At 44.4% G+C, this 11,488-nt stretch overlaps 1 protein-coding gene across 8 annotated transcripts in view; it reads right to left on the reverse strand.

Annotated features, from left to right (window-relative positions):
- FBXO38 (F-box protein 38) overlaps positions 1-5,685 on the reverse strand; it is a 56,330-nt gene extending 50,645 nt beyond the window's left edge. For 3 of the 8 annotated variants that reach the window (XM_045437927.1, XM_045437902.1, XM_045437866.1), the window contains exon 1: positions 5,558-5,685. The gene's annotated coding sequence lies outside the window, so the exon portion shown is untranslated. Of the gene's footprint in view, positions 1-1,280; positions 1,447-5,557 lie in introns of those variants that run through there. The other 5 variants (XM_045437935.1, XM_045437910.1, XM_045437875.1 and 2 more) reach the window with 3 other exon arrangements.
- Positions 5,686-11,488: the final 5,803 nt, after the last annotated feature.

Genomic DNA, 11,488 nt, shown 5'->3' on the forward strand with positions numbered 1-11,488 from the left:
GAAAATTTAATTTGTTTTGTATATTATACCTCTTAAACAACAAAAACAAAAACACCCAAATCAGCCTGCAAGGAATCCTAGTTTGCATAGGATAAGATATTTCCCATCTAGTCTCACAGCACCTTCCCAGTCTTATCTTTCAATCCTTAGCCCTTGTTCCTCAGGACACTCGCTCCAGCCACACCAATGTCCTCAGGGCCCCCAAACATTCATCTTTCATTCCCAATTAGCTATTAACTCTGACTAGCTAAAACACCACTAACCTGCTTTCAAAATCTAGCTTAAAGGTTAAGTCCTTTGTGAAAACTTCTACTCACCTCCTCTTTTGAGCTCCCTGTGACACTCAGCATATGCTTCTCCTATAAAAACTTGTGTAGTATTTTCTTGGCCACAGTTCTGCCAGGAAAACAATCTCAAATCTCCTACTTCTAGGTGAAGACAAGTCTTTGCTCACAATAAGTCCTCAAATATCTGATGTATGAACATCCATCATTCTTTCCATTATTCCAGAGGCATCCAGTAGCTTCAAGGCTGCTAAGAACCATTTCATGGTCCTATGAGCACTCTGTTTGCTATGGCAGCACTCAACGATCTTAGCAACGAGTTTCTAACCCTGACAAAAATGCAGTTCAATTTTAATCCATAGGATTAAACACAAAAGAAACAGCTATCTGCACCTACAAATGCCTCAAGGAGACTATTAACCAGTTTCAACCAACCCAACCACGGATGAATTTCCCAGCTATTATATTTTAGCACATGCTTCACTTTTAAGGATCTGGACAACTCTAACCTTTCATGAATACCTGTTCTTGATTTTCATCCTTTAAGCACAAATCTTTCGTAGCCTTCCTCCCCCTTTTTTTTTCTCTACCAAATCCACACCACTAACAATTTATACCCTCTTCTTATGATTCCACCTTTTGCTGTTCCCTATTATTTTGCAAGGTGTGATTTTGTGGGAATCAGGTTTAGTAGCCTCAGTGCACAACCTGCACGTGAAGCTTTAAACGAAACAGACTGCACCTTAACTTTGAGTTTATAGAAGTTCACTTGTTTAGAACTCAGAAAAAAAATACTTACTCACAGGTATGATTTCATACATTATGCAGAGATCAGGTGCCCAGCAAGCCCAAAAAACCTATTTAACTTATAGTATGCGTTAACACTAACTACTGAAGGGCCTAAATTAGCAGCACTAACAACATTTTAGGTGAAATTATGTACATCATTTTCCATATCGTGCCTAGAGTTGAAGACTTAGTCATGCAGCTACCTACTTGACAGCAGGTGGAGTAGTGACTCCCCTGCGTTAAGCCTCTGGTGGGGGACCCGTGAAGATGAACACTAGGGTAAAAGATAAGATCTCCATCCTACATCCAGGGGCTTAACAGTCAGGACCCACAGCCAGAGGAAAGCCATCAGTCCTCTCCTCCTCCAAGTAGGTGCCCCTAGAAATATCCAGGAGATAAAAAGATTCCTCATTAAAGGATTCATTTATTTTGAGCACTATCACCACTCCAACTCTACAGAGGACAACAAAATTATTTCAACGAAGGTTGGCCTCATCTTCCATTTCAGGGAAATACCTAGCCAGGCTATGCTCAGAGAAACAGAGGCCTGGTATCCCTGTATGAGAAGAAAACACCATGCAAGACCAGCAAAATCCAAGTGATGATGCTGTCTCTCTTGTAGGTGCACTCTCTCTTCTTAATAGCTTTTCTTTTAGTGGGATGAGGGATAAAAGCAAGTGAGAATAGAAAACTAGACTTCCACGTCTTGGGTTTCCTCCTACCCCTATATCCAACATATCGTCATTTGCCATTTGAGAAACTCAACGAGGTAGGAAAGGTGCAAAGCAGAAGCGGGTTAAACGGAAAAGAGGAAAGGAGGGAAAATCCTATTATCAACAGTAGGTAAAGATGAAGCAATGATGCGGGCCTAGCAGAAGAGTCACAGAGGGTAAGGGAGAGGGAAGAATAAGTAACAGGTGAGTAACCATATGTGAAGAATATATTTTGCAGCACCAGGTGTTATTTCTAGGGTTAGCAAGTTCTGGAGGCTCAGACTTTAAAATGTCATTCTGACAGAAGTACAAAATCCCAGAATGTCAAAGCTGAAGGGGCCCTCAGAGACCACCTGGTCATGCAGTTCTTGACTTTTTGTGGGTCACAAACCCTTCTGTGACTATGGTGAAAGCTTCACATCTTCTCCCCAAGAGGAAAATAAAACATACCCAGACTTCTGCATGATGAATTTCATATGCAATCTCGGGGACTTCACAGACTCATCAAAGCTCACCCAGAGGTCTTTACCTAAGACCAGCTCCCTCAATTTTCAGATGGACAAACAGAACCAGGGAAGAGAAGTCAGTGGCCCCAGAATATGTATTAAGTGTCAGGATTCAGGCTGGGATTCGGATTTCCCAGCCTACACTACACCTACATCGAGTCAGGCTCCGTACCTTGGCTGTTTCTCTGCACTCCAGAGCCTGGCCACTGCTCTGAGATGGGCTTCTGGACGCTCTGACAGAAATGCTGCTGACCGCACCCTCCTCCACAAATCAGGGTTTGTGATCCTTCTGACGTAGGCTCCCACTCAACAGCCCTCAGCAGTCCTGGGGATGCTATATTCTGTGGCTGGCTGTTCAGCAGACCTTAGCTACCAGAAGCATCTTTTTCATCCTGGCGGTGCAAGTACGTTCCGAGTAGTAAACCCGAGTTGTCTGTGTGTATTCTTTAAGCCAGGGGTCTTGCTGTGATACAATTTCTCTTAGGTCTGCTCTTTTTCCAGCCTGTAGGTTCAAAACTCCTTTCTTCCCAAACAGAACTACACTATCCTCTACTAATTCAGTTCATTCTCTTTGCTCCCAAATTTACCCCTCTCTTTTAATCCTTGACCCTCAAGGCTATCTTCCACCTCTGACGGGGAAGCACCAACATTTGCTTGCTTGCAAAATCAAGTTCTTTTCCTTTTAATCCTCTATTAAGGATTAAAACCTCTGGAGAGATTTGAACACTATTCACAATTCTGACAGTTGCTGGTATCTATACAAGTCCTGTATCGATCCACTCCTTCACTCCCTAAATGTCACAACTAAAAATCCTCCTATACCTGTACCATCTCGCCAACATCCTCCTCCATCCCTGACTTCCTCTACTAATTACTCCTTTCCTCAGATCACACGAGGCCCTCCCAGGTATGTGTTTTATCTCTTATTAACACACTGGACAGGGCAAAGATAAACCCACTTATCTTACAACTAAACAGAAAACTTAAGGGATCTCTTCTTCTATAAAATTTTCCTAATACTGAACCAATTCTTCATTCTGTATCTAAATAAGAATTCTATGGAGAAACTCCTTTTTAAAAAAATGTTTTTTTAATTAATTGATTTACTTTGAGAGACAGAGAGAGCGCAAGCAGGGGAGGGGCAGAGAGAGAGAGAGAGAGAGAGAGAGAGAGAGAATCCCAAGCAGGCGCTGCACTGTCAGTGCAGAGCCAGATGCAGGGCTCGAACTCCAGAAACTCTGAGATCATGACTTGAGCTGAAACCAAGAATCAGACGCTTAACCAACTGAGCCACCCAGGCGCCCTGAAACTCCTTCCATTCTTGATTGCTGCTATCCGTTCATCCGTCTATCTCCTCATTCACTTACTACCTACTAAGTGCTAGATGGTGACGGAGTCGTTCTTCCTGTGAAACGTAGCCTTAGAATGCAGTCTTAGTCTTCATTGCCCTCACTAAAAATACCTTTCTCCCATTTAAAACTTCCCAATGTCCTCAATCATCCCATCTGGTCAGGGGCTTCCCTGCCCTTCAGGTTCTAATGGCTTTCTTTATTGGCTTCAGCTTGCTCGTATCAAAACAATCTTGCGCATCACTTAATATGACCCCATTCCTAACATCATAAACATTCTGTGTCTACTCCCTAGGATAGTCTCTCTTGCCTAAAGAAATGCCACACCACACCCACCAAGCTGGTCCGAAAACAAACACAAATGGAATTATAGTGTCAAAAGGGTCTAGGAATCATCCAGTCCAACCCTTCATCTTCCAGATAAAGAAAAGTGAGGCCCAGAGGTGTAAGCTGGCTTGTCCAAAGACACAAAGTCAGAAAGTACCAGTGCTTAAGCAAGGATACAGGTCTTGAACTCCAGTGCAAGACCAATTTTATTTTTACTATGTCACTTCACCTTACTGAAACCGAGTTTTTTTTTTCTTTTTTTCCCATGCTATGGCTTAGTATCTTTTCCACTAAAGTGTGTACCTCCAGGCACACATTCATTTAAACACACACACACGAAAAAGTTATTCTTTGCCCTGAGAGAACATAAGAATCACAGCACTACAAATTTTAAAAGCAGGGAAGGAGCCTTAGGGATCACCTAAACCAGAAATTGTCAGAAGTTAAAAATTAGAAGCGCAGATGTTTCAATCTATAGGGCTACACAATGTGTAGCTTTCCATACCCCATCTCTTTCCTCTCCCAGAAAGTCATGGCCTTACAAGAGCCATTATTTTACTCTTCAGTTATGCTCAGAGTATGGGAAAGAGGATTACGAACCAGTAACCTAATCCTACGCTCTCATTTGCCAGATGAGAACTCTCAAGTCAAGAGAGTCAGAAGGAATTTGTCCAAAGTGCCAGCAAGTTAATAGCAGCTTTAAGAGAAAAAACGAGGTCTCCCGTTTTGCACACAGGGGTGTTTTCACACTGCGGGTATAGATGCATAGACCCAAGCCATCAGGACAGAGCTTCCCACTGCACAAGAGCCTTCCTAAGTACCCAGGTGCCCTGGGCCAGTCTGGTGTCTGGAAAGAAACGCGGTAGACGTCTCTTATCAGTCAACTCCAGGCTCTACAGGAGACAGGGAAGACAAGCTTTTCAGGTCTGTCTCTAAGGAAAGACTCCTTTAAAGGGAGTTGAGAATCTGATTTTCAGAGCTAAGAGAAGCATCAGAGGCAACCAACACCTTCACTTGACAGATAAGCAAACGGTGCTACGGAGAGAGTGATGGGCCTGGGCAAGGTCACACAGTTGAGTCGGTGGACGGGGTAAGACCAGAATTTGAGGCTCCTGATCCTAGGGCTGTCTGCCTCTCAAAGACGTATTCATTGCGTCTTGCTCAGGGACACCCCCTCAGTACGCTGACTACAGGGCTTCCTTAATTTACCGGTTGAAACACTGACAACGTAAAAATCGTAGAATTCGTGACACCCGGGGTGGGATGGGGGTCCCATAAGTTGTCCAGGCCAACCCCCCAGTCCGCCCCGATCCTGAGGAAATCGAGACCCGGAGAGAATTTTGTAGGCTAGAATCTTGGGCCAGGTGTGGACAAGGTAAGCAAGCCCCGCAAACAGGGCCTACAAGGCCAAGCACCACAAATCCAATCCCTGCTCTCCGGGACGCTCTAGGCCTGAAAGGGGCCCGAGACCGAGAGCCCGGGCGGTCGGGAGCCCGGGAGCCCCTATCCGGCCGCCTCCGTCCCGCCGCCCACACCCCCGGCTCTGCGGCCCGCCGCCGGTCCCCGGGCCCTCTCGACAGCCGCCTCACCTACGCCGGCCCTCCGTCTGTTATTGTGGTTGAGAGGGAGGGAGAAACGCTACAGACACTTCCCGCGGCCCCCACCGCCGCGGCGCTTCCGCTTCCGCCGCCGCTCAGGCATTTCCGGGGGGTTGCCTTCCGGGGCTGGGCCCGCTGCCCTTGTCCATGTTGGGTGTGGGACGCAGGCGTCTAGTCTCGGCAGCCATGTTACGCGTGGCGGTTTGTGAGGGCGCTGGCGTCAGTCCATCTTTACCAGGACAGCGTCGCCGCGCCGGAAGCGCCTAGAGTCTGACGCCGGGGGCCGGGGGGGAGGCCGTCAGGACCCTGTGGTTTGCACCTCGCTCTGCCCGTGCCTGGCGGTCTCTGATAAGCTTTTGGACCTCGTGTTGCCATTTTCAAAACGACTGCATTCCAATAGAGAATTTTCCAGAATTCGTCTACCAAAAAAAATTTTTTTTTTTTTTTGGCCGGCGGGGAGGGTGGGAGGAGTTGTGGGGGAAAGTTAACAATGTTACTGTTAAATTAGTTTTTCTCTACCTTGGGGACATTGTTTCTGCTCATAATGAACAGTGTTTTACAGTTTCTAAAAGGGTCGCGTATGAGTGTCTCATTAAGAACTGCCTAGCGCTCTCACAAACGGGCAGGAATCAGTGTCTTTGTTTAATGGCTGAAAATTACCCTCAGAGAGGTTAATATCACACAGGTGGGCTGAAACCCAAATTTTTACCTTCCAGATCCCACGTTCTTGCCTCTGCATGCATGTGACTAAAATGAACTAAAATACCTACATTACAATAGATACAAATACCTTTCAGGAAAGCTAGTGTGCTGAAACCGTAGGAGATGCAGTTTGACCAGACACGGGGCAGACTAGACGATTCTGCTGCAGAAAGCACTGAAGATGGACAAGGTAAACAAACTTGGGATGGGTGGGGGTGGGGGGGCTTCCTGCTCCTTGCTAGTCTTTTCTTAATACCAAACCTGGTGTCTTCTCTTTCCCTACTACGGTTTGGCATCACAGGTTTCAGCTTGTCTTGGCAGACACAGTTCTTGCTGGGTGCCATTCCATGTGTTAAAATCGTGTGTCCTGATTTAGGGCTCTGGGAAGAAAAAAACAAAACCTCGTTCTATTTGTACACTGTTCATCTTAATCCCGGTTTTCGTATTGCATTCTTCCTGTAAGTGAAACTAGTCGCTTCCGTCAGTTTCTTTCGTATTTGAACTGAAATACAAACACAAACCGTGGCCTTTTCTGTGTTCTGGATTGTCTAGAAAAACAAATAGGAATCCTATATGGAAGTGCCTAGCACTGAGCCCGGCATAGATACAAGGGATCCAATAAGGTTTACTTCAGTGCAAATGGGATGACTATTTGAATATATTCCTTCGTTTGGTTAGCATTCTTCCTGTGGCAAAAAGTACCATGGTAGGACTAGAAATACAAATAAGATTGTTTCCTACTTCAAATTTAGAAAGGAGACAAAAGCATAACTACATAAATGCTGAATAGAGATGTTTTCTGAGTGCTATGAGTGCCTGCTGTGTATAATTAGACATCAGAACTAGTTTAGTGGGGCGCCTGGGTGGCTCAGTCGGTTGAGCAACCGACTTCCGCTCAAGTCATGATCTCGCAGTTTGTGAGTTCGAGCCCCGCGTCGGGCGCTGTGCTGACAGCTCAGAGCCTGGAGCCTGTTTCAGATTCTGTGTCTCCCTCTCTCTGACCCTCCCCCGTTCATGCTCTGTCTCTCTCTGTCTCAAAAATAAATAAACGTTAAAAAAAAATTTTTTTTAAAACTAGTTTAGTTTTAACATGTGAAGGTAGAACATATGCATCCCTTCAGCTCCAAGATTTTTCTGTTCCTTAGTGATACGGGTTTTTATTAGAGTCCTGAGCTAGTGTGCCCTGCTCTCCTACAGTGGCATTTTCAGAGGTGCTCTGACCTCTACAGGGAACTCTGCCCTACACTCAATGGCCCTAAACCACTGAAGGGTTTTTCTTTTTTAATTAAATTTCTAAATGCCTCTACTTCTCATAGTCTTGTAGGTTCTAGCACCAACCTCTCTTCTCCCTTGAAATTTCTTAGGCCCTTAGACAAGGGCCTAGCATTTGTTAGAAGGTTTAACACTTAACAGGACAAGCCCTGGTTGGGGAGAGCGGACAGGGTTTGTTCAGGGCCACTTCTTATGGCTATGGAGCCTGTGTAACACACAACAGCAGGAGGGTACCATGCACATCGGGGTCATCCACATTACCCTTGGAGTTGAGTAATGTGGTAGAGCTCAGCTACGAATTTAAACAGGATTTTTTGAGGAGCATATCCTTTTTTACAGCTGTTTCAACTGAGAATCTGTGTATTCAGTGGTCAGAATTCAGGCTTTACAATTTTAGAAGTTTAGAAAGATCTCGTTCAAGTGTGAGTTCCTCTGCTTACCGGCACAGAGACTATGAGCCAGCGTTTCAGCTCTCAGCTTCAGGTTTCTCCAGTAGAAATGGACATCGTTATAGTACCTACATAACAAACCACTACAGAATTTAGTGGTTTAACACAACTTGTTATGATCTGTCATGATTCTGTGGATTGACTGGGCTTGGTTGGACAGTTCTAGCTTGGGGCCTCTTACACTCTTGCAGTCAGACGTTAACTGAAATTGCAGTTAGCTTCAGGCTCAAATGAATGTCACGTTATTGGCAATTCAGGCCAGAAGCCATGTAGGGACTTGCCTAGAGCTGTGCATCAGAGGGCCTGCACATGGTCTCTTTCTCTAGTTTGGGTTTCTCACAGCAAAGCCATTGTGGCCTGATAGGGAGCTCTCAGAGACAGAAAATGCAGAGAGTGAGCTGTTCTAAGCAGCTAGATCCCAGATCTAGCCTTGGATTCCAGACTTCTGTCACAGTCTATTGGTCAAGAAGACACTAAGCCAGCCTAAATTCAAGGGAAGAAAAATAAGACTCTACCTCTTCTTTTTTTTTTTAATTTTTGTTTTTAACGTTTATTTATTTTTGAGACAGAAAGAGACAGAGCATGAACGGGGGAGGCACAGAGAGATAGGGAGACACAGAATCGGAAGCAGGCTCCAGGCTCTGAGCCATCAGCCCAGAGCCCGACCCGGGGCTCGAACTCACAGACCAAGAGATCGTGACCTGAGCTGAAGTCGGCCGCTTAACCAACTGAGCCACCCATGTGCCCCAAGACTCTACCTCTTAATTGAAGGAGTGGCAAAGAATCTGTGGCCATCTTTAATTTACCACACCACCTCATTTGTTTAATTTGGGGAGGGGAACATATGTAGATTTTATTAGCACAAGTATCAGAAAGGAAGGCTGGTAGACCCAGCAGTACAGGTTTTTGAGTCTACACATGAATGATTCTTTACATGTTTTTTTTAACGTTTATTTATTTAGTTTGAGAGAAAGAGAGAGAGAATGCACACATGCATGAGCAGGGGAGGGGCAGAGAGAGAGGAAGAGAGAGAGAATCCCAAGCAGGCTCCACACTGAGCGTGGAACTGACATGGGGCTTGATCTCACGACCACAAAATCAAGACCTGAGCTGATACCAAGAGTCAGATGCTTAACTGACTGAGCCACCCAGCTGCTCCTACATTTTTTTTTTTTAATTGTGTAAAAATACATGCAACATAAAATTTACCATTTTAACCACTTTTAAGCGTAGAGTCCAGTGGCATTAAGAATATTTACATTTTTGGGGTGCCTGTTGGCTCAGTTGGTTAAGTGTCCGACTTTTGGCTTCAGCTCAGGTCATGATCTCACAGTTTCATGAGTTCAAGCCCTACCTTGGGCTCTGCACTGATGGTGCAGAGCCTGCTTGGGATTCTCTCTCTCCCCTCTCTCTCTCTACCCCTACCCCTACCCCAGTTGCTCCCTCACTCTCAAAAATAAATAAACTTAAGAAAAAAAGAATATATTCACATTTTTGTGCAACTCTTACTATCATCCACCTCCAGAACTTTTCTCATCTTCCCAAATTGAAGCTCTATACCCACTAAACAACTTCCTGCGCCGCCCCCCCCCCCCCACCAGCCCACCATTCCACTTCTTGTCTCTAGATACCTAATATAAGTGGAATCATGTAATATTTGTCCTTTTGTGTCTGGTTACTTTCACTTAGCATAATGTCTTCAAGGTTCATCCATGATGTGGTATGTACCAGAATTTCTTTTTTAAGGTTGAATAACATTCCATAGTATGTATATACCGCATTTTCTTTGTCCATTCATCCATTGATGGGCATTTGGGTTGTTTCTCCCTCCCGGCTATTGTGAATAATGCTTCAGTAAACGTAAGTAAGCAAGTATCTCTTCTAGATCATATGGCAGTTTTATTTTTAGTTTTTCCATAGTGGCCGCACCATCTTACATTCTCACCAGCAGTGCACGAGGGTTCCGTTTCTCCATATCTTTGCCCTCGTTTGTGTTTTTGTGAGGTTACATTTGTAATCCACGTAGAACAGTACCTGGCATGCAGCAAAAACTCCACAAAACTTACCTGGTATTATTTGATTGTCCAGAGGCCTCGTTTCCTTCTCAGGTATAGTTGAAGTTGCAAGTGCTGAACCTTAGCATGTAATATTTCTCAAGTTCACTTTCAAAGCATTTTACGCTTTCCCAAGTTAATAAGGAAAGCCTATGAAAGGTTGTTTCACATAGGTATGTGCGTAGAGAATTGCAATTTCAGAACCCAACACAAGGTGGTAGATTAGGCAAAACCAAACCAAACAAGAACAAAACAAAACAAACCATGAAAGAAAGAATGAGAAGGAAGGAAGGAAGGAAGGAAGGAAGGAAGGAAGGAAAAGAGGGAGAAGGAAAAACCTGCATGGGAAGCTTTTGTAAGCATGAGCTCTGAGTTAAGCGTTAAGCAATAGAGCCTTTGCTTTTTATTTTTAATTTGGGCCAAACTGCACCAGATCAGAGTTATGTCACAGGAAAGTGTAAAGATTAAGGTCAAAACTTGGGAAACTCAACAAGCCGCCTTCTTACAATGACTCGTATTGTGTTTTCCCTGTCACTACATCTAGTGCAGATCTTTTAGCCTGATCTCTAGATATGAGAGTAAAGAATTTCCTCTTCAGAAAAGTGAAACGTCAAAAACTATTTACGATCAGCCAATATTTACTAAAGACTGCATGGGTCCTGGGAATAAGACATCAGGGCTGCAGAGAGGACCAGGAAACACTCTCTGCTCCTAGGCAGGCTGGGAGACATCATGCACAAAGAACAGTTCAGGAGAATGCCACGATGCCCAGCAGCACAGCAGGCACTGAGTGAGTCTAAGCATTTTGCAGCTACACTGGAAATGACTGCAAACACCTCATTTGCACCCCCTATGGGCTTCTGTGTCACTACTTCTTAATTGTGTCTGATCATCTTGGCTCTAGCCTCTCCCCTGCAAAGTCTTACTTTTATTGTGTTTGTTTTGGTTTAGGTTTTGGATTCTTTTAATCATAATGTCACTCTACCAATCATTTAAGTACATCATCACATTTAATCCAATGAACTCTGGGGCCTACGTATCACTCCATTTTATAAGTAACACAACTCCGGTTCAGAGAAGTTAAGTATTTTGCTAAAGGTCACACAGCTAGTAAATTGCAAAGAATCATTGTGAAATTTGAGCTGACTTCAAAACCCATATCCCTAATTACTAAATTGTACAGTCATAATTTTTTCTCCAAGTGACAATCTGATTGATCTTCCTAAAGTATCCTGTGGATTATGTCAGTGGCTTCTTTGTGATTGAATTTGAGTATGCATATGTAACTTGTTAATCAGACATCCAAGGCCCAGTACACATTGGTTGTAGTCTACCATTTCATTCTCGTTTCCCTTCACAGATAGTATGTCCCAGCTGCACACAGGACTCACTGTTTCCCCTTGCCTGTCCTGTGATTCTCCCCCTCATCTTAGCTGAATGAACAA

This window comes from Leopardus geoffroyi, chromosome A1 (genome assembly GCF_018350155.1).
Source record: "Leopardus geoffroyi isolate Oge1 chromosome A1, O.geoffroyi_Oge1_pat1.0, whole genome shotgun sequence".
NCBI classification, from domain to species: domain Eukaryota; kingdom Metazoa; phylum Chordata; class Mammalia; order Carnivora; family Felidae; genus Leopardus; species Leopardus geoffroyi.